General features: G+C 48.3%; 1 long non-coding RNA gene across 2 annotated transcripts; it reads right to left on the reverse strand.

The window, feature by feature from the left end:
• Nucleotides 1-243: 243 nt before the first annotated feature.
• LOC108639879 lies at nucleotides 244-4,815 on the reverse strand. 2 transcript variants are annotated; one of them, XR_001920785.1, is made up of 3 exons: nucleotides 4,573-4,815; nucleotides 395-588; nucleotides 244-283 (listed from the first exon to the last, which is right to left on the reverse strand). It is a non-coding gene; the product is annotated as an uncharacterized LOC108639879 (long non-coding RNA). The 2 variants fall into 2 exon arrangements; XR_001920784.1 differs by having other exon boundaries at nucleotides 391-588.
• Between the last annotated feature and the right edge of the window lie 16,524 nt (nucleotides 4,816-21,339).

Below are 21,339 nucleotides of genomic sequence, written 5' to 3' on the forward strand. Positions count from 1 at the left end.
TGTGTTTCTGTGCGTCCGTGTTTTCCAGAAATTAAGGGGGCTACTGTGACATCATTATTTTCTAAAGTATATTGAAAGTGCTCGGAGATCAGCTAGGAAATAAATAGGCAGGTATATTTATGGTATTTTTGTTCAGAGAGACTGAACCACTCAGTCTGGCCTCTGGCTTGATGCAAACTTTCACAAAGATCTTCCTATCTGGCTTCAATGTTATGCAGTGTTTCTTTTTGACTTGAAGTTTTGGTGGGGAGAGAAGGATTTGTTTTCCAGGGTCCTGAGCTGTCTGTAAGATAGGGTAGACAAAAACATGCTATTGCAAAACTAGCAATGGGCATTTTTTTTTCATTTAAATAGTTTTAAAAATTATTTCTATAGGCCTGGAATCCTCACCCACTGAGTGCAGGACTGGGCTCAACATCAGATTCAATTCCTGATGAATCATTATTTCCACTACTTGTTTTTCATAATTGCTTTTGCTAATCCTCAGCTGCATTTGCATTTTCTTAGTGCTCACCATCCCCTTCATCCATGGGTACAAGTCATGAGGTGTCAACATCCTGCTTGTGTCCCTTGTGATGTTTGATGGAGCTGTAAACACAGGAGAAGATGATCTTTGGTGGGTGTAAATTATCAAAGCTGTGCTGAGATGAGTGGATCTATAGCAACTTACACCAGCTGCAGGAATGCCCAGAGGATATTTCTTTCCTGCTGGCTGGAACAGCAGAAAGCTGGTGGGGGAAATGGCCTTGTGTAAGTAAGATACACAGCTGAGCAATTCTCTCCTTCTTTGTTTTGGTCTGTTAAATTTTAGCTAAATAAAATCAATCTTTTGGGTTTCCATGATGATTCCTGTATAGAGTCAGGTGTTTTACAAGCTCTGTACATCCTCTTGGACATACAACAGCCTGTTGAACTGGAACCCCAAGACAGATGCTCCCTGGCAGCACACAGGGACATGCTTCTGATGGAAAGGATTATCAGGTTAAATAAAGTTTAGCTGCTTAAAACATGCAAATAACCAGAAACATAGTTCATATCTGTAATTCTTACTTATTCTGGTACTGATTCCACTTGGGTTCCTTGCAGTTGGTTAAGGGATGGGAAGGCAGAGGGTTTGTTTGGATTCTGCTGCATTAACCCAATGGTGCTGTGTCAGAACAGTAAATGCACCCAAGTCAAACCTTGTCATAATGAAAGGAAATGGTTCTTTTTGAACTTAAGCTGAATTTGCAAAACATCCTACCCCAATGTGTGCCACCAAAACGTTTCAAAATGGGGTCAGTCATAAACAACTTCATTTCATTCAGCTCTCCATGGAATAGGAGCAGAATGAAGGTCAGGAAAAATTACTGAATGGAAAAGCACAGGATCTTTTTAAATAGAAAAAGGAAGAAATTTCTCCTTCCCAGCTTTTCGGAAGGAATTGCAAACAATGGAGGTGAATGTAAAACCCAAGATCCAAACCCATCTCCTGAGTTACCTCCCCTGTGTAGGCTGGAGCTCTGCAGCCATCCGGCCTCCGGCCCTGCTCCGGCCAGCACCAGGCACATCACTTCCCCTCCCTGTTCTGCAGCTGCATGTAAAGAATCATGGAGCCATTCAGGCTGGAAAAGACCTTTATGTGTGTGTTTCTCCCCCGCTTTCTTTCATTCAGGAGCAACGTTGCCAGTGGGCAAACACTAATCCATCCTGACAGCTCTGCCCATCTTCCTGCTTTGGTCTGGCAACCAGCAAACAGCTTGATTAAGGTCCCCAGGGCTTTATTAGTGCAGCTTGTTGCCTGCAAATTAATCAACAGGTTTCCTGTGTTTAACTCTTTGCTGGAGCTGGTTGGGAACATTCTGCACTGCTGTGGGGATTGAATCCAGTCTTTAGAACTGGCCTTTAAATACCACACAGGAGAAATAACCCCAAGTGGTATTAGTGGTTTCTTGGGGTAGAAGGTAAAGAGATCCCGTGGGCTCTGCAGGTGCTGCTCATCCCACTTCCCATCTCTAACAGCAGTTTTAGACTTTCTCTTTATTTCTCTTGGCTGTTCACCTCCCCTCTCCCCTTGTAAAATATCCATTATCCATGCAGAGGGCAGCCAGATGAAACCTGTACTTTGCTTAGTTATTTATAAGAAGTCAGATGTGTTCTGGCCCCTCGAAGTGGAAGTGCAAGCAGAAATGAGACCTCCTTGCTGTTTTACGGTTTGTTCTGGAGCATGGGCAGAAGTTGCCAGTATGTTGTATTTTGCAATGTTATCTCTCAGACTTGGGACTTGTCCTTTAATTGTTTGGTCTCACCATACTGGGAGGAAAAATAACTATGTAACTGCTGTCATTTACCTAAACTTCAATAATGAGTGCAAGATTTGGGGAGCACACACTGAGTTTTCAGGTGGCTGTGCAGATACCAGCATGGAGATGACTGATGTTGTACGATGTAATGGGTTGAACATTCTCCCATTGTTTTGGAGATCACAGGATTTCCAACTTCTTACTTGCATGTGCACAGGGAAACCCAACTCCTTAGCTTCATTTTCCATTTCTGTGCACGTTTTCTCATCTCCCAGTTGCTGGAGGCCCAGTCAGTGCATTATATCTATCTGCACATTCATGCCCATTAGCACTGTGTGTATCTGGTGGACAGACAGACACTGACTGTGCTCCCACATGAACCCTGGGAGACCAGCAGCACTCCGCACGTGGAATTACGTTCAATCTGATCTGGACTTCACCCCACAATGAACAATGGTGAGAGCAGGCTGAGCCACTTAGTTTGTATTGATTATTTTTAGCAACAAAGATGGAAGAAGAATGTGCCTGTAGGTTGGTTGTCTCCCTCAGTGGGAGGAGAGCAGCCGGCAGAGGAGAGCTGCCCGGGCCACGCTCCGTGTGCATTCCCCCAGGAAGGATGTGTTTCTGCAGTTTGCTCCAGTTGGACAAGAGCAGTGTGCAGTGGGGAATTTGCCAACCCTCTGCCTTCAGCAGCTGCCGAACATCTGCCTTCTGGATGACATACAAAGTCTCACAACTTGATAATAATTTTCATGCCTGTTTTACTAGAAGGCTTTAAAGCATCTTAGTGCTCGATTTCACTTTGTGAGCAGTTCATCCAGGTGTGAGCAGTTTTGTTGCACTCCATGTGCCAGTGGTGGGGGATGAGAGGCACAGAGAGCAGATGTGGACAAGCCCAAGGGTCCGTGGAGGGGAGCTGTCCCTGTGCCTCTCCTAAGAGCTCCTTTCTGATCCCTCTGTAAGCTCCTGATGCTCCTGGTGCTGTCTCAGAGCTGAGAGCTCTCACCCATCCAGGACACAGCCCTTTCCCTGAGGTGACAGGTCGTCTGTGCACTCCACTGTAGGGCTTTTCCTCCTGTCACCTTCTCTCTTCTTCTCTGACCAACCTTGGAGTGCCTTGCAGGGAGCTGATTGCTCAGTGCAGGTGCTGATCCTTCAGCCTTACTGGTGATGGCAATTCTGTGACAGCCAGAGGTGATAAAGGCAAAGCTGCTTCTTTGGGGGGGACAAACCGGGGAGCTGAAAACCTGTGATTTAGTGCTTTATGCATTTCTGGCCTCAAGACCCATCCATTCCCTGTGATTGCAGGAGGACTTGTAACAGCAGCAGGAAACTAAAAAGTTAAACCCTTCTGTTTGGTTCCTTTGCCTCTGGTCTGGCTCTGGCTCTTTTCTGCTTGCAATAACCAGTAAATGTAACCCATGTGGGGTAGATCAAAAGGGCATTGCTTCCTGCCCCAGAGCGATGCAAAGGAATTTGCAAAGCCTGGGGATAGGGAGAATGAGGCTCCAAATTTGGATCCTTGGCATCTGTGGGTGAAGCAGCGTGTAGCGAACAAGAGTCAAGCTTGTAGATACCTGTACCACCACTAAGAGCTCCCTGGCAGGAGGCTGAAACACCTGCAGGAGCTGGAGTTCACCCATGATGCTGCCTAAGGATCTTCCCAGGTATCAGCAGAAAAGCATGAGCAGAGAAAGCGCTTTCTCTGCCATTTAAAATGTTGTAATAGTTAACGTGAGGAGGTTCTTTGCAGTGGATAGAGGGAAAAGTGGCAGTTCTGAAGGGTGATTTTAAGACAAATGTCTTCTGGCCATTATAGTCTTGAGGATCAAGGCAGTCTTGGGAGAGAACTGAGAGGTTGGGTACCAGCAGAGCTGAAAAAAGTTGCTTTATGCAGGGGTCTTGTTCATAGAATTGTAGAATATCCTGAGTTGGAAGGGACCCACAGGGATCATCAAAGTCTAATTCCTGGCCCTGGAAAGGACATCCCAACAATTCCACCCTGTCCTTGAGAGCATTGTCCAAACACTCCTTGAGCTCTGTCAGCCTTGAGGCCGTGACCACTGCCCTGGGGAGCCTGTTCAGTGCCCAACCACCCTCTGGGGGAAGAACCTTTTCCCAATGTCCAACCTAAACCTTCCCTGACACAACTTCAGCTTGTTAGCACGGTTCAGGTGACCTTGCTGAGTCTGGCTTTTGCATCAGAGGCACAGCACTCAGTCTCCCATCAGTGAAGGCTTTCCCTATAGGACAGGACTTTCCACTTTTGCCCATCCCTCAGGATATTTACATTTCTCTGTCGATGAAGGTGCTCAGGCCCAATCTCCTGTCTCCATCCCCCTTTGCCAGCAGGGAATGTCAAAAAAACCCACTAGAAACCTGCAAGTGGTGGGGTTTGGGCGCGGGAAAGGAGACAAGACATCAGCTCAGTTTTCTGCGTCGTGCCAAGCGCAGCCGGCTGGGACACATCCCCCTGTCTCGGGTCTGTCACATCCCCAGCGCTCCTCTTGTAGTAACTGCTGGCCTTTGCGTGGCGTGTGACAGCGTGGTGGCAGCTGTGACGCATCCATCACCCGTGCCTGCTGCCGAGCGTTCCTTCCTGTTGCCAGGCAAAGAGGGGTGACCTTTTCTGAGAGGAGGAGGAGATGGTGGGGAGAGCAATGGGTGGGTGGGAGGCAGTGGCAGCCTTGGATGGGGCTCCCAGGGCTGTGCTGTGCCCGGGGCTCAGGTCAGGGCTAGGTTTGGACCCACGGAGTGAAGCTGACAGTCCCTCCCACTCTGTGTGGTGTCCTGGGCGCAGAAAGCCCCATCCCCACCTGCCTACCTGGATTGAGACGAAGCTTTCCCCGGAGGGCCCTGCCATCCCTGTGGGGTGCAATGCCCGAATTACGGGAGGAAGTATCAGGATGATGCTTGGTAAAAATGCTATTTATGGGCTGCCGCAGATCTGACTGTATTGCCTTTGGTGTAGGAAATTTCAGGGCACTACTGTGTCCCTCCACCCTGCTCAGCCTGAGGTGAGGCACAGAGCAGCGACCAGCGGCAGTGGGTGTTAGGGTCTTGTGCCCTGCCATGTGACTTGTGCACAAAATTGTCCCACTGTCTGTACCAGAGGGGCTTTCCTGTGGCTCCAGCACCTGGACAGTGCTCTGTTCTGTGTGTGCCAATGCTGGAGTGAAACCCGGGGTCGCTTCACTAGAAAAAGAAAATCTTTTCCAGGTATTTGAGGTCAACCTGACATGGGAAACAATTATGAGCCTCTCAGTCTGGATTGGTACAAATGGTACCATCAATCCACAGAGATAGAGCTCTGTGTGAAGGGGTGAGGTGGAACAGTACCAGACATAACCTGAAATGACTTAACAAGCTGCTCAAGTTTTTAAATGCATGTGTCATTTTTTTTTTTAATTTAAATTTCCTCTGACATTTCATAGGCTTCATCACTCAATGTGAAGCCAAGATCCATGTGAGTGTGTGCGGTAGGATTGTTTTTAAATTTTATTTTAAATACAGATGTCTGGAATAACTTTTTTGCACACACTGTAGGAGTGTAAAGGTTTCTAAGCAACATCATTTCATGCTGTTTGCATTAGAGAATGTAAAACAGGGTTCCTTTTTTTAAAAGTCTCTGCAGTGCAGGCATAATTACAGGATCCCATTATGCAGCATTGTGTCTACGGTGAAGCCTGCCCTAATGGAATATTCTGCCTTTGCTGAAGTCTTACCTGCTTTTTACCAAGGCACTTAAGGACTTAATTAGCGTCATTATAGACTGCCACCCCCTTCCTCAGCCCTGTGCATGAAGGGATAATGATCTGTCCAAGCTAGCATGCATTCACTTCCCATGGTTAACAGCACCACATGGAGGGAGTGTTTCGTAGCTCGCTGCTGCTATCTTGAATTGAACATGGAGGAGGAGGGGGGGAAAAATGAAAGCGTTTCCTAGGAGCAATAAATATACTCTGTGTTTACTTGGCCTGGTCTTAGCCATGGAGCTGGGATGGTGTTTGTCACTGGGAGATCCCTGGGGAGCTCCTCTGTCTAAAGCCTCACAATGTGCTGCCGACTGTGGCACAGAGCGGTGCCAGCTGCCTTTGTGCTCAGCCCTGCAGGTGTGGGCTGCAGAGCACCCACATGCACTCCATCCTTCAAAAGAGTCCCCAGGAAACAGCAGGAGCCAAGTGGATGCAGCAAGCCTTCCTATGATTTGGGATCCACAATGTGGATGTGCTACGTGTGGGCAGCATCTTCCACTGACCTGTGCATATGTGCCCGTATGGACATGTGTAAATAGAATGAATGGAATGGTTGGGTTAGGTTGGAAGGTACCTTGAAGACCATCTATTTCCAACCCCCTGCCATGGGCAGGGACACCTTCCACTAGACCAGGTTGCTCCAAGCCCTGTCCAACCTGACCCTGAACACTTCCAGGGATGGGGCAGCTACAGGTTCTCTGGGCAACCTGTGCCAGGGCCTCACCACTCTCACTGTGAGGAATTTATTCCATATTCTAAACTAGTTCCTGCCTGTTGCTCTTGCTGGGCAGTAGGTGCTGGAATTGCTCTGAAAGATGTGTTCAGTGGGTTGGTGTGAGAGGAGGTGTGGGGCTGGAGGGCACTGGTCTGATGCTGAGGGAAGCTGGAGAGGATCATCCTGCTGCTACATGACAGCATCTACAAAGCTCCTGTCAGCTGGATGGTCAGTTTTGATCCCTAGTGCTTTGATGCTAAACAACATTTGCACTGAGCTGCCCAATGGAGTTTTATAAACATCTGGGGGCTTTTTGCATTTTACGAGATGAAGAGTGTTGGCTTTTGTATCAGAGATGGGGCCAAAGGAGTTTTTATTGCTGGTTAGGTAACTTCTCTGGCATGTTGCATTGGGAGCTTTAGACATTATTAATGAGGTGTGTGAGTGCTATGGTGCATGTGTTGTTTTGTGTAATGGCTGTTGCTGCTGAGCCCTGTGCCAGGATGTGTCCATAGTGTTTTCCTACAGGTGTAGAACTATCAGCCCCCTTCACCTCTTGTGTCCTTCCTACCCAACCTGCTTCAGGGTCAGTGCTCCCCCAGCAAGTTTCCTCTGGAGTTTTGCTAACATCTTGTAGGGAGGAAATCTACCCATAACCTCTGCTCTTTGTAGTTCTCGGTTCAGGTGGGAAGGGAAACTAAGGGAGTAGTCAGGGGGTTGGGAGGTGGTCCTGTGGGATATGGCATTTCTGGACATGGAGCTGAGCTGCTTTCAGAGAAGCTTTTTGAAGGCTTGTGGCCCAACTCTTATGAAAAGTAAAGATAAGAAAGAATGAGCTGTGATGCTGATGAATTTTCCTTTACTCACTTGAAATCCTGAATGTCACCTGCTTGCTCCCTCACCTCAGCAAATGGGGTCTGACCTGGGATGATACAAGGAAGTTGCCCATGCTGGTGAGGAACCTTCAAAGTCCAGAGCTGCTCCAGGGCCTCCTCATCCTGGTCTAGGGGAAGGTGTCCCTGCCCATGGCAGGGTGTTGGAACAAGATGATCTTTAAGGTCCCTTCCAACCCAAACCATTCTGTGATTCTACGATCTCCTGCTCTGCTTTGCTTATCCAGGATGACTCTCCTGCATTGTGTGCTCCTAGGAAGGACTACTGCAGTGATGCATTCCTGTTATTTTTTATACAAGAGCTACTTGGCTTCTTCTCTGGCTCTTGCAGCCTCTCCCCTCAAGGAGCTGTGTGTGATCCCTGCTCAGATGGCTGGGGACATCTCTTCAGCCTCTCACCCTGCCCCACAGAGCAGTGCTTGACATGTTATACATCTGACACAGGTGGTGCAGGCAGTCCTGGCCCCCAGCACAAAGCCCCTCCAAGCCACAGCTGTCCCTCGTGCTTTCCAGGGAGGTGGCTGGATGTCTCGGGCAGTGCACGTTCCATTTTGCTTCATAAACACTGAAAACGGGGCCAGATGGAGCTTTATAGGTTCACATCATCTGCCCTGTGCTCCGTGTATTTTAAACAAACCTGGGAGGGGGTTTGGGCTGGATCCTTGTTTGTTCTTGAAGGAATTGATGCGGGCTTCAGAGTCCTCATCCATCCATCTTCCATATGGAGATAAAAAGTTTTGGCTGAACACTGCTAAATGTGCCGTCATCTATCACAGCGGAGGCGGGATTGTGTCAAGGAAAAATAATCCACCATCAGGCTCAAAGGAAGAAAAAGAGGGGGGAAAAAAAAAGAAGAAAGAAATAAGATTTCCAGTAAAATGCATTGCTTTTAAAAATCCAATTCACCCTTTGCCAAGTCATTGTTTGGTTTTAGACTTGTTTCACATGAAAGCAACCTTTAAAGGTTACTTTTATCCCTCTTTAATGAGCTATAGAAGTGAGCCTGGCCTGCTACAGGGCAGAGGCCAGGGATGGGACTGTGTGTGGACTTGATGCTCCCCTTTGGAGTGGCTGTGTGAGCTGTACCATCAGCTCCCTGGCTGCCAAATTCCGTAGCCAGCAGCTTTCAGCAAGAGAAATGAAAGAGGATCATTGATGTATATCTCTCCCCTTACTGTGGTGGAAATTATGTATGCTGCAGTGTGTGTGGGAGACAGAATAGACATTGCTGTGTGTATTTTTATGAAGCATTCTGGATCCTGGGGGCCAGGTTTCCTGGCACCCCTCCTGTGCTGGGTGCTGAGCTCTTTGGAGATGTGTCCCAGCTCTTGGAAACCTGGCCCCTGCAATGAGTGTCAACCATCTGCAGACCTGGCCCCCATTCTGCCCATGTGAGCAAGGGGAGACCCAAACCCCCACCCCAGGAAAGTCCTGTGCTGCCTCTTCTTTCCTCTGCACTGCCCAAGTGTGTTTTGGTGGCAGCCAGGGTGTCTGAGCACCTCTGCAGGGATGGACTGTCCCAGCCCTGACCAGCAGGACAGTGTCCAGCTCCTTAAGTGCCTGGCTTTGCTGTCACGGGTGGGCACAAAGGGGGCTCCCTCAGCTCCACACAGTAGTGTGGCTGCATGAGCTAAACAAGACAGGCAAAGACAGCAGCAGTGTCTCTAAACAAGGATCAGCAATGTGTGTCTGTGGATTGAGCTCTTCCTCTTTCCACCAGATAATCTTTTCTGCCCAGGCATCAAGCATGAGTGGTTCCAGAGCCCCCTAGCCCAGCTGGGAAACCTCCCAAACTGTGGCTCAGCCTTTCCAGTTCGAGGGCTGCTGCATTTTCTCGCTCTGCTTCCAATGGCTGTGCTAGTAAAACATCTCTCTCATTTTTCTTCTGATGCACGTCACACTGTTTGAAGCTGTTAGGGGAGACCTGGCTGATGCAGAAGGAGCAGCAGTGGGGGGTAAACAAGTGGTGCCGTGCACAGAAAGCCCAATGCACTTGTGCCTCGTTGTGCTGGTGTGGTTGTGTGTTCTGAGACAGGACCCTTTGGAAGAGCCCAGTCTGCACCAGGGTTGAAGGCAGCTGTGAGGGACTTGGTGGTGATGCTGTCTGTGCTCCAAGGGGGGTGATTTTCACATCCCCACCGTTGGGATGCCAGCAGCACTTTGCAGTCAGTGTGGAGCTCTGCCTCTGGCCCCTGCACCAATCTGGCTCCTCATGGAGATGAGCTGAGGGACTGAGTGGCCTCCCTGAGCCCAGCAATGAATAGGTACAAGGTGGCACTTGTTTCTAAGTCCCTGGATTACCAGCCCATGCTCCCTCTGGGGCCCGCTTGGTATGGATTGGGTGGGCTTTTAACATAAGCTGGATGTGCTGCTGCTGCCGCCTGTGATCCCAGTGATCCTAAAATTTCTGGGGCTGAGGGCCTACTGGGTGCTTGGGGAAGCAGAGAGGAGGTTGGCAGCTGCTCAATTCTTGCTGAACAGACCCCTTGCCCCTGGAGGCTTGAGACAATGAGGCAGCTGTACTTACAGACGTGGTCTTGCCTCTCCTTTTCTACACGCATGTTGCTGTCCCTGGACATGCTCTGGGCTTCCTCTGCTTATATTCAAGTCGTGGGTTTTAAAATCCCTCCCTGTGCTGCTCTTGCAAGGGCTGGAATTGACTGTGGCTTCATGTGCCCTCTGCTGTGCTGGGCAGAAGCAGGGGCTGAAGGGTGTTTTGGGCACTCTGTGTACTCTCTGCCCCGATTTTCCGTATATATATATATATATATATATATATATATATAATATATTATATATATATATATATATAAATATATATATAGTATATATATATATATATTATATAAATATATATATATATAATATATATAAAATATATATATATATATATATATAAAAAATATTTTTCCTCTCACAGGAACTCATGCACTCTAGGGTCTCTGGGGGTGAGATTTGGGAAAATTAAGACTTTCTCCCACTCCTGATTGCCTGGCAGGCTTTGTTAAAGGGAGAGCACTTTGGACAGTGTTTGCTCAGCCAGTGGCTTGCCCCAGGCCTGTAGGGGACACAGGACAAGTGGTGAAATCAGCCAAGTGCCAAGAGGGTAATTGTGAGAAGCACAAAGCGTGGTCATGGTGCACAAAACTGTCCCAAAACAAGGATGTAAAAGAGAGAAGAAGCAGGCTGGAGCTGCTGTGGTCCATGGATGGTCTGGGCTTCCCTGTGCATTTCCAGATGTGACCTTATGGAGTCACAGGTCCCCTGGTCCCACGAGCTGTGCTGGGACAAGGACCTTCCTATCAGCAGATCTGTTATGGTTTCAGGTGTTTTTGGCTGTCCTTTCCTCAGGTGGATGCATCTTGGTGGGACGGGGAAGAGTAAATTGTGCTGCAAGAGAGCAGAGCCTCTCACTGAGTGTTGTTGATGTGGCTGCAGGGCCCCAACTGCTGACCTCAGTCATGCCCTCCTGTAGGCATTTTTCCTGAATCCCCTTTCCCAGCAGAAATCATCTTCATCTTCCTTTTGGCGCCACTTGTATGGGAGGGGGTTTTGTGTGAGAGGTTTTTACAGGAGGACTGTGATGATTTTCCTGGTTTTGCTGCTGTTGTGTGAAGGCTGATGGGAGCTTCCCCCCACAGCAGGACTAGCCACCCAGGGATGCTCCATGTGAGCAGGATGTGGTGGCTTGGAGAGGATCTGTCTGCTGGGGAGCCGCCAGCATGGAAGGCACTCTGGAGAAATTCCCTATGAACCAGAACTGAGGAGGATGCTGTTTTCTCTAGAAGTGTCAGAAGGCCACTGGAGGCAGTGGGCAACAGAGAGCAACTTTCCTATGGGAAAGTAAAGACTTGTTCCATTTTTAACCCTTGGTAATTGAGTCCAGGGTGAAATGTGACCCCAGGTTACATAGTTGTGATGCCTTCCCTGTGCGCTGGGCTCTGGGCCCTTAGGAGGGGGAAGGAGCAGTCGTTTGCTGGTTTTGGCCCAGCTCCATGAAGAAGTGAATTTGTTAGTGCCTGTAAATAATGAAAATTGGGAGGCAGGAAGTGGACATCTGAACAGACATCAGAGCTGACAGCCCTGTGTGTGGCACTGGGGACACCCACCCAGGCCATTGTGTGGAGCTCAGGCAGAAGAAAGCAGAGTGGCAGGGGAGTTTGGGGTCCCTGGTGGGGCTGTGAGACAGGAACATGACCCTGTGGGAGTCTCCGTCCTGGGAAACATGTGAACTGGCCCTGGACCACTGTGGCAGGAAGGAAGACAGGCCAGATAGGCAATCTTTTTTGGCAGGGGTCTCTCCTCCCTGCTAAGTGCAGGTATAATGAGCTTTCCATGCTTGTCTCTCAGCAGACATTCATGGATGGAGTTGTCCTGCAGGGGCAGGGAAGTAATGCTAATCCTGTGTGATTAGCAGGAGCTGGGATGGCTGCTTGTGCCATTACAAACCATCCCTGTGAATCTGGGAGTTCTGCAGGCGCCCCAAGTGTTTGAGGAAGGGCTGAAAGTCACACCCAGCAAGGGCACCTCACAGTAGCAGCCTGCATGGGAGATACATTATCTTGGGCAACTGGGATCTCCTCCTGCTCCCCCTCACCTCTTATTTCCAGGAGGCTTTGTAGTGATGGTTACACTCAGACAACAGTGATAAAAAATTTATTTGAGCCTTGTCATTAAAAATAGATGGCTGTAGCCTAAAGGTGACTTTTCGGGTAACTTGTGCTTACTGTTCTGCTTTGTTATGAAGCCTCAAAATTACTGTTGCTTTTTTCTTGACGCTTAGGTTTTTTTCAGCCTTACAAATATTAAATAGGCCACATCAGGTTGGTTTTGTTGCAGTCTCTTAGGAAGAACTGCCCACTGGGAACTTTCTCTGCCTTGAGGATATCAACAGATCATTTATCCTCCATGAGGAAAACAACAGACATGACTGTAAAATAGAACTTAGGAAAAAAAAAAAGTGAAGTGGAGAGTTAGCAACAGTCAGCAGTTCCTCTGGACTTGTTTCTTCAAATATCCTTGTTCTAAATTGCCTCTTGTCCACAGAGACTTTAAGGGAAAAAGGGTAGGGTACACAAGACCTGAGTTTTTGGTGTTAAATACTTCCAGACCTCCTGAGGCAATCAGGAGGGAGCAGGCCAGCTGCTGGTGAGGCTCCAGATGTTGCCTTGGGGAATGGATCACCCCTGGGAGCTGGCTGGCTGCAAGCTCTCTCAGATGCCTTCCCCTTCTGTTTGTGTGAGGCAGCTTTTATGAGTCTTATCCCCCCAAATGGCATGAGATTTATCTCTGGGGCTTCCTGGGAACATGGGGTGGGGAAGAAGAAGTGACAGGAGGTCAGTGGAAAGCCCAGAGGATCTTTAGCTCTGTGCATGGATCTCTAGATGCAGGGCAGGGGAGGACTGGGTGGGTTTGACTACCATCCCCAATGTCTCTGTGGGGACACAAAGCTGAGCAGGCTTTGTCCCAGAGGTTTTGTCATTGCTGGGGAATCACACCAGGAATCTGCAATGCCTGGATGTGACAGGCTGGCTCCAGTCCCTTCTGGTGCCTCACAGACCTGGGAGCAGCCTGGGCTACATGGAGGAACATTACTGCCTCAAACTGCTCTGAGATGCAGCTCTTCCGAGCTTCACATCATCAAAATGATGGTGCCAATAGGGCTGGAAGGAGACGAGGGAATGTGTTGGAGTGAGGTGGCTGGAAGGGAGTGTGGCACATGGTTCAGAGCAAGCCATGACAAAAGGGAGGTGGGGTGCAACGAGTGGCAGAAGCTCCATCACCTGTGGGTGAGTGCCTGGGGAGCGTCACATCACTGTGTAGTGATGCTGCCAGTGTAGGTCATGTCACAGTGTGCAGAGCTCCCCCAAAAACAGGGAGCCATTCCTTTAGTTCTTGAAGACAAAGGATCTCTCTCTGGATCTCTTCCAGAACATAATGCTTTGGCATGGAACAAGAAATTCTCTTAACCCTGCTCCCCTCTCAGCCCAGTAAACTGGAGGTGCTGACCAATCCAGGCACCTCTTCCACCTCTTGGAAGTCCTGGGAAATAAATGTTTTGCTGCTAGTGCAAAATAATTAGAAAAGGGGATTTGTGTTTTGTTGTTGGATGTGCCTTTTCCCACCTCTTTGATTAATCTTGGATGCAGATGCTAGTCATTAGCTGTGCAGCTCAGGATTTGTGTGCGTTGCCAGGACTTGACCTGCATCTTGTAGCAACAAAAGCAGATGAAACATCTGCTTGGGGGGGGGAAAAATAATGCATGGAGTTTCCTGCCAGCTTGCCTGGGAGAGAGGAAGGGACAGGAGGGTGGAGAGGGCACAAACAAGATAGTGTTCAGGGTGGAAAAATGTCATCTGGATTCTCCATAACAAACTTGTCTCTCAAAGGCTCTCTGAGCCAGTGTGAACTGGAATTTTGCAATGACTGGAAAGTCCAAGCCTCCCAGTCCCTGAGGATGATGAGGGCAGTTTGCAGAGAGGCATGGGTGGGTGGGAACGTCCTCCCCAAATTCTCTTGGGAGGTGTTGATTAGGGCCACTGTTGTTAGAGCTGATTGACCACGGCTGAGCGGGGAACAAACAGTGATGTCAGACAAAGGCCACCAGCCGGGGCAGGGGGAGGGGGCCTGTGACACTGTGACACTGTGCCACGTTGATGATATTAATTCTCCAAGAGCTGTTATTGCTGAAAGGCCGTATTGTTCCTCAGGGAGGGACAGATGACGATCTAAGTCATCCTCGTTGTTCCAGCTGGTGGTCCCCAGCAGTCACTGAGAACAGACCCCATCGGTGCTGCTGCTGGTGGTGATGGGACAGCATCTCCCAGGAGTGGCTGCTGGGTGGTCTCGTGGCAGTGGCAGCCCTGTGCTGAGCTCACCCGATGTGTCAGTGAGGCACAGAGGAGACCATCAGCTGCTGCTACCAGCCCTTGTGCGAGTTGAGCATGTTTGCTTTGTCTCCTTTTGGGCTGGGAAGGGCATGTTCAGGGTGATGCAAGATACCTGAAGGGAACCTACAAGAAAGGTGGAGAGGGACTTCTTACAAGAGCATGTAGTGACAGGACAAGGGGGAATGGCTTCAAACTGACAGAGAGTAGGTTTAGATTAGATATCAGGAAAAAATTCTTTACTGTGAGGGTGGTGAGGCCCTGGCACAGGTTACCCAGAGAAGCTGTGGCTGCCCTATCTCTGGAAGCGTTCAAGGCCAGGTTGGAAAGGGCTTGGAGCAACCTGGGATCGTGGAAGGTGTCCCTGCCCATGGCAGGGCTTTTGGAACTAGGTGATCTTTATAGTCCCTTCCAACTTAAACCATTTTATGTTTCTATGTGGTTTTTCAGGCAGCATCTGGGTGTGTGGGATTTGAAATGAGCAGTCCTGTTTTCCATGTGGAAAATAAATGCTCTAGTAAATGAGTGAGAGGAATCCCTGGGGGCTAATGAAGCATTGTGGACACCAGTGGATGTGTTTTGGATACTTCAGGAGGGACAGATATTCTTGGGGTGATGGGAGACAGGGAGCTGATGGGATAGTGGTGCATTCAAGCTTGAGAAAAACTGTTGCAAAAGTGAAGTTCTGTTTGCCTAGAAATTAATTTTCAGTCTCTGCCCTGTGGAGCTTGTGGCTGTCCTTGCCTTCACTGGACGTAAAGGGTTTCCACAGGACCCTTTCCAGCAAGGAGCGTGGCTAGTGTCACAGAACAGTTGCAATATAAGACTGTCCTCAGGGTTTGACGAGTCATCCTGTAACATGTGAAGTAAGTTGCTATTTGCAGAAAGGTTTTGTGGAAAAGGCACTTAACCCAGAGGAAGAGGTCTGTTTTCCAGAGCAGTCAGCTTTGAGCAGATGGCATGTACAACTTCATGTGCAAGGGGGGCAAAGTTAAACTTTTCTCTGACAAGATAAACCCAAAACAAACCAGGGAGGCAAGGCCCATGAGCACAAGTAAATCAGTGTGGAGCTGTAAAAAGGACAACTGGTTCCTGGCAGGCAGCTTCATGCATGGGCCCTTCAAGTGTCCTGCCTGCCCAGGCTGAGCTGCTGATGCCTGGGAAAGGGATGAAAGAGCAGCAAAGAGTTGATTGCTGAAAATTTCCTTCCTGATGCTGAGAAGGACGAGCAGTTCTTCCTCAGGGTGAATCACGCCCCGGCACTAAGCAGCTAATCCTGCCGACTGTGGCTGTTCCCTGATAAGCTATCCTGCCAACTCTGATGAGTTTCCAGCAACTTCATTAGAAAAAATAATGTTAGAAGCAATTGGAAGTCAATTCTGTTTTATGTGACTAATGTTAATTATTATTACTTTTGTTAGTTAACCTAATCCACCGAGATTCTCCCATTAATAGATGTTACTAATTTGTACTCAGAGTACACTGTCTTCCACTGGTGGATTTCAGAGCATTTCCCCCATTGCCCTCTATTTTGTATTTAATGTAGCTTAACATTTTATTTAAAGTTAATTATTGTGAGCTGTAAGTTTCCACAGTCTCCTATAAACATCAACTAAGCTTTGCAGTCTGGGTTTTTTTTACAATGTGTCAGGCAAAGAAACACAGGATAACAGTTTGGGAATGCTGGAAGGGGCATGATTGAAAATTGAAATTGGCAGATAAGTGATCTGGAATAGTGCATCGCTCTCCTTGCAGGAGGTAAGAATTGTGCTGTGTGTGGATGGAGAAAAGAGCAGGTTGACATAACCTGGATTACCTGCTCATGGGCACAGAGTGGTCTCTGACTCCTCTCTGTGCTCTGGTTTAAGATGGAATCACAGCTGGTGATGTAGCACAAGGAGTTTTTGCATAGGTGCAAACTAGTATAAGGACTATCAAGATTTTAGGCTGCAAATCTTTTGATCAAAGCCTTTATCTTGCTTCAATTTTTTTTGTTCACCCTTTTTTTGTCTTTTTTTTTTCCTTTTCTCCTCTGTGAGGAACTGTACCAGGGCAATCTAAGAGATCTTGTGCCATGTTGGACGTGGGTCCCCTGGCAGGGCTTGGAGCAGAGCAGCTGGACTCCCTGGAGCTGCTGGCTGGCAAACAGTGCCCCTTGCCCACTCAGTGTTGCTGGGGGAGATGGTTTGAATGCAGCCTGCAAAGAGACTGGTTTAAAACAGGGTCCAGGGCTCCAGACAATCTCTGTAACTTCAACACATGTTCAGGCAAACTGTGTGTATAGTTCAGCACATCGAGTTGTGTTAACAAAGCTCCTTGCCAGTGAGTGGAGTGTTTGTTTGGACATGGCACTGTGATCCCTGTATATCTGGGCAAGGATTATTTTCAATGCTAAAAAAATAACAAACCACAAAACTATGGAATTTATCATATAGAAGTAGCAGTAGGAGGTCAGGGGTTGTCTGAGCACAGCACTGAGGGCTCTGCTTGTTGTGTTTGGCTTTGAGAGAGAATTCCCAGTGTGATTTTTGGGGCAGCAATCAATCTCCATCTGTTTTAGCTTCTTTCTTTGTGGAGTAACAACACATGTCTGTGCTGCAAGATAGAGGGGGTTCTTGGTGCAGGATCACATCGGGGGGGGGGTGTGTGTGTGTGCCAGTGGTGGAATGGAATAGTTTGGGTTGGAAGGCATCTTAAATATCATCTTGTTCCATCCCCCTGCCATGGGCAAGGACACCTTCCACTAGACCAGGTTGCTCCCAAGCTCTGCTCAACCTGGCCTTGGACACTTCCAGGGATGGGGCAGCCACAGCTTCTCTGGGCAACCTGTGCCAGGACCTCACCACCCTCACAGGGAAGATGTAGGGACAGCACAAGAAGGGCCCACTTTGTCCAAAATTCTTTGGGGCACTGGATGATAAGTAAATAATCTTTTTTTAAACACAGTTCTATCATTAGGTATTTTATTAAGAAAGAAACATATTAGTTTTGTGCAGTTGAGTTGCTTCTGTACAGCTGAGAGCAGACTTACTTCCTCTGCATTGAGACTGATTAACTGTGAGTCTGTGGTTGGGTCACTCACCTTCCTGCTCTGCTGCAGTTCTCCATCTCAAATCAGCACAATGCTAATTATTTCTCAGTTTTAGTTTGGAGTGCAACTTTAATGGAAATGTTAATTTGCAGTTACTACTTCACAGTGTATTTTTTGGGGAAAAAGCTCTCAGCTTTTCCATATGGTTATCAGATAGTGACCGGAAAACCCCAGCCCTCTACTTGAGCTAACAAAGGTCATAACAACAGGTAATGAAAGTAAAAGTGCTCTGCAGTCAGTTAATGTTCCATTTGGTTATTTATGGGCAGCTTTCTGACCATTGTGAGGAATTTCTGTAAACCTTGTGATTAGTTACTGGGAGAAAGCCACTGTTGGGACATGATAACATTGGGGTTTCTCTGCCCTGCAACTCTCCTGGCTCTGCCTTGGGGCTGGGCAGCTGCTGCACAAAAGTAACACTTGCAAAATAACAAAGAGAAATCCTGTTTTATTTGTCTGTCTTCTTTTTCTTAACACTCTCCTGTTGAGGAGGGGAAGCTGATGGGAAGCTCCACTTTGGGGACTGTGTGTGGCACTGCAGGAACCAGAGTACAACCACAGGCACTGAGCAAACACCTGGGCAGGTTTTCAGGTAGGGCTGCTGACACCTGATGAGCATTTCAGGAGCATCCCTTGTGCTGTCCTTGCAGTTTTCCACTGCTTGGGAAAGCTGTATGTCTGCTGCATTGCTTAGGGGTCTCACCAGCCCTTTTGCAGTGGCAGAGGAAGGATGCTCTGTTCTGGGACTGCCCCTTTTCTGCCTCCTGCTTCCAGTATGAGCTTAGATTGATCCCCTATTCCCACTCTGCTTTGGTTTCCCATCTCAAAAACAGTTTAGAGGAAAAACTGGGAATAAAGCAGTTGCCAGCTTTGCACACTTAAATTCATAGATCAGCCCCACAAAAACATCTTAGACAAGAAGAAACTGTGAATGAAATGAAGTCTCTCTTACCCTGCAACCAACTGGCTCTTCATGAGTGGCCAGTCCAGAGCATGGAGCTGACATGACAAGATTTTTGGGAGGTGATGTGGTGAGTGTTAGGAACTGGTTGGAGTGGCTGGTTATTTTGGAGAGGACAGCCCACCAGGATGGCTCCTGGCTACCTTCTCCCCACAGCCCTGTACACTGGTGACCAGCATGGGAACACAGGGCAACTCAGCCTTGCCTTTTTTCTTAAGAAGAAAACGTTTGCTGGAGAGTGTTGACTTGGGTGCAGATGTTTTGTGTCTCTCGTCCATCGAGGTCAGTTGGAGTTCTGCCAACACGAGTGACGTGTGTGCAGCAGAGGCCAAAATCCTCCCGCAGACGAGCGCTGTGGGGCTCGTCTGTGTCCTCCGAAGGATGGTAGCTTGGCTTTTACAGCATCACAGCACAAAGGGGGCCTGAGGCTGAACTGCTGACTTTGGTGCAAAATCAGGGTAAGAAGATCTTGCACAGCACCACTGGTCCCCATGCCAGGCTGGTCTGGTCTCTGTGGAAAGCTGGAGATGACTAATTTCCCTTGTGAGTTTGTGAGGTCTTGTCTCTCCTTCCTTTGGGCATCTTGCTGGTAGCACTGCTTCCCCCAGCTGCCTGCGTGGTGCTCTTTGCTTGTTAGCTCTATTTATAGGGAATTTAATAAGATATCAATTAAAGGAATGAAAACAAACTGAAGATGCCTGTCAATGGAAAAACTGGAGTGAGGCAAGGTTATTAGTAGTAGTTGTTTAAAATCTTATTAGCTCTTTTTATAGGCAGTCCTTGTTGCTCTGGGACAGCTGGGCCAGACCCTTGTGTCCCAGCAGGTCGTGGCAGCCCCTGTGTGGGACCCTGTCCCTCTGCTGGGACCATCCTATTGGGCAGTTCCTGCCTCCCCTGCTCATTACAAAGGGGAGGGATGCTGATGAAAGATGTGGGCTTGAGGGAGTCCCTCTTCCTAAAGCACATGCTGGATAGACTCTGCTAATTAGCTCTCCTGATTTACTGTTTTCCTGTTTGGGGAATATGGTATTTATGATCCTATGGGGAGGATGTGAGCTGGCATGAAGAGAGAAGTTCTGATCCTTCAGGGCTTTATGATCCTCTTTCCTCTTGAAAACTCCAGCTGTGGGGAGACCAGGAAATTGGAGATTTGTTTCTGACTGAGTGAATTAGCGTCTGTCTCTCTAAAATCTGTTTCTCTTAGTTTTGCTGCACCCTAAGTATTATTTTGGCTTGCTGCCTCACATCTCTGCAGTGTCAGCATGGGGAGAGCCCCCGGCTGCAGTCAGAGCCCATCCCAAACTGTCGGCAGTCTCCAGGTCTGTCTGGGATCTCTGGTATGTTCAGCTGTCCCATGGTTTCAAGAGGGTGGGGGTGAACAGACAGAAATCCTCTGGTCAGGGTCCCTCCAGGCTCAGGGCTCCTCCCCCAGCCCCTTGGGCACCAGGGGCTGTGTGCTTTGCACCAAAAGTGCCAGCACTGCCCACATGCTCCCAGCATCCCTGTCCCCGTCTTCAGAAGTCACCTGGAACAAATTATTTCTCTTTAAAAGTTTGAGCTGCTTCTGCTGTGTATTCCTGTATGCTCTGCATTCTGTAATCTTTTTATAAGAGCATGTAGTGATAGGACAAGGGGGAATGGCTTCAAACTGAGAGTAGGTTTATATTAGATATTAGGAAGAAATTCTCTCCTGAAAGGGTAGTGAGGCCCTGGCACAGGTTGCCCAGAGAAGCTGTGGCTGCCCCATCCCTGGAAGTGTTCAAGGCCAGGTTGGACAGGGCTTGGAGCAACCTGGGCTAGTGGAAGGTGTCCCTGCCCATGGCAAGGAGTTGGAACAGGATGATCTTTACAGCCCCTTCCAACCCAAACCATTCCATGATTCTATGATTTCCAACCTGGTGATGTTATCCCTTGCCTGGTGTTCTCTCTGGGGAGATTGAGATGAACAAAGCAAAGACTTCGCCTGGATCAAGTCTCAGCCCCACTCATCCCTACTGTCATCTCTTTCTGATTTTTTCTGCTCCTGTTGCTTTGTCCATCATCTCCTCCTGTAGCCATCTCTTTCCAGCTGCTTCCTGTTTGTCAGGTACTTCCTTTCTCCTCTGCTTTATCCCCCAAAAAGTTACCATGCAGAGCAAACTACCTCCTCCAGCCTTATTAAAAACACCAAGGATATGGATGTGTGTAGCTCCTGGGCTCCATTTGATATTGTTCAGTTGAGAGCAAGAGGAAGGAAAGTGCTGAGTTGAGGGAATTCAATAGGCGCTGTTCAAAAAAAGAGACATGTCCAAAAGCACAAACATGATCTCATGCAACATAGATTTTGTGATCTGGGAACTACAAAAGACTGAGCCTTTGTGTCTGGGCAAACAAAGAAACAGAAATAGCAACCCAGAAATATTAATTCATTGTCAAAATTATCCTCAGTCCCTGGCCATATGATTTATATGGAGCAGAAACCAGGACAGCTCTGCTTTTCTCCTTTATGTAATTGAAAGACCAGTGAAAACACACATGTTAGGCTTAGCTCTGGAGGCTTCTGCCATGCTCTCTAAGACACTGGAGTGGTTTCTTCATGCCTATGTTAGAAAATCAGCCTTCAAGTGATGCAGTGGCTGAAATGCATCTGGGGCCACTGCTGTTTCTAATTTAGGAATATCACTTGGAGGTTATCAAACAAGCAATACTTTGATCCTGCCTTGGCATTTGCACACCCAGCAGCATCCAGGGGGCTTGCATCTGGATGTCCTTCCT

The sequence above is a fragment of the Manacus vitellinus genome, unplaced genomic scaffold, assembly GCF_001715985.3.
Source record: "Manacus vitellinus isolate BGI_N305 unplaced genomic scaffold, ASM171598v3 scaffold_25_pilon, whole genome shotgun sequence".
Classification (NCBI taxonomy): domain Eukaryota; kingdom Metazoa; phylum Chordata; class Aves; order Passeriformes; family Pipridae; genus Manacus; species Manacus vitellinus.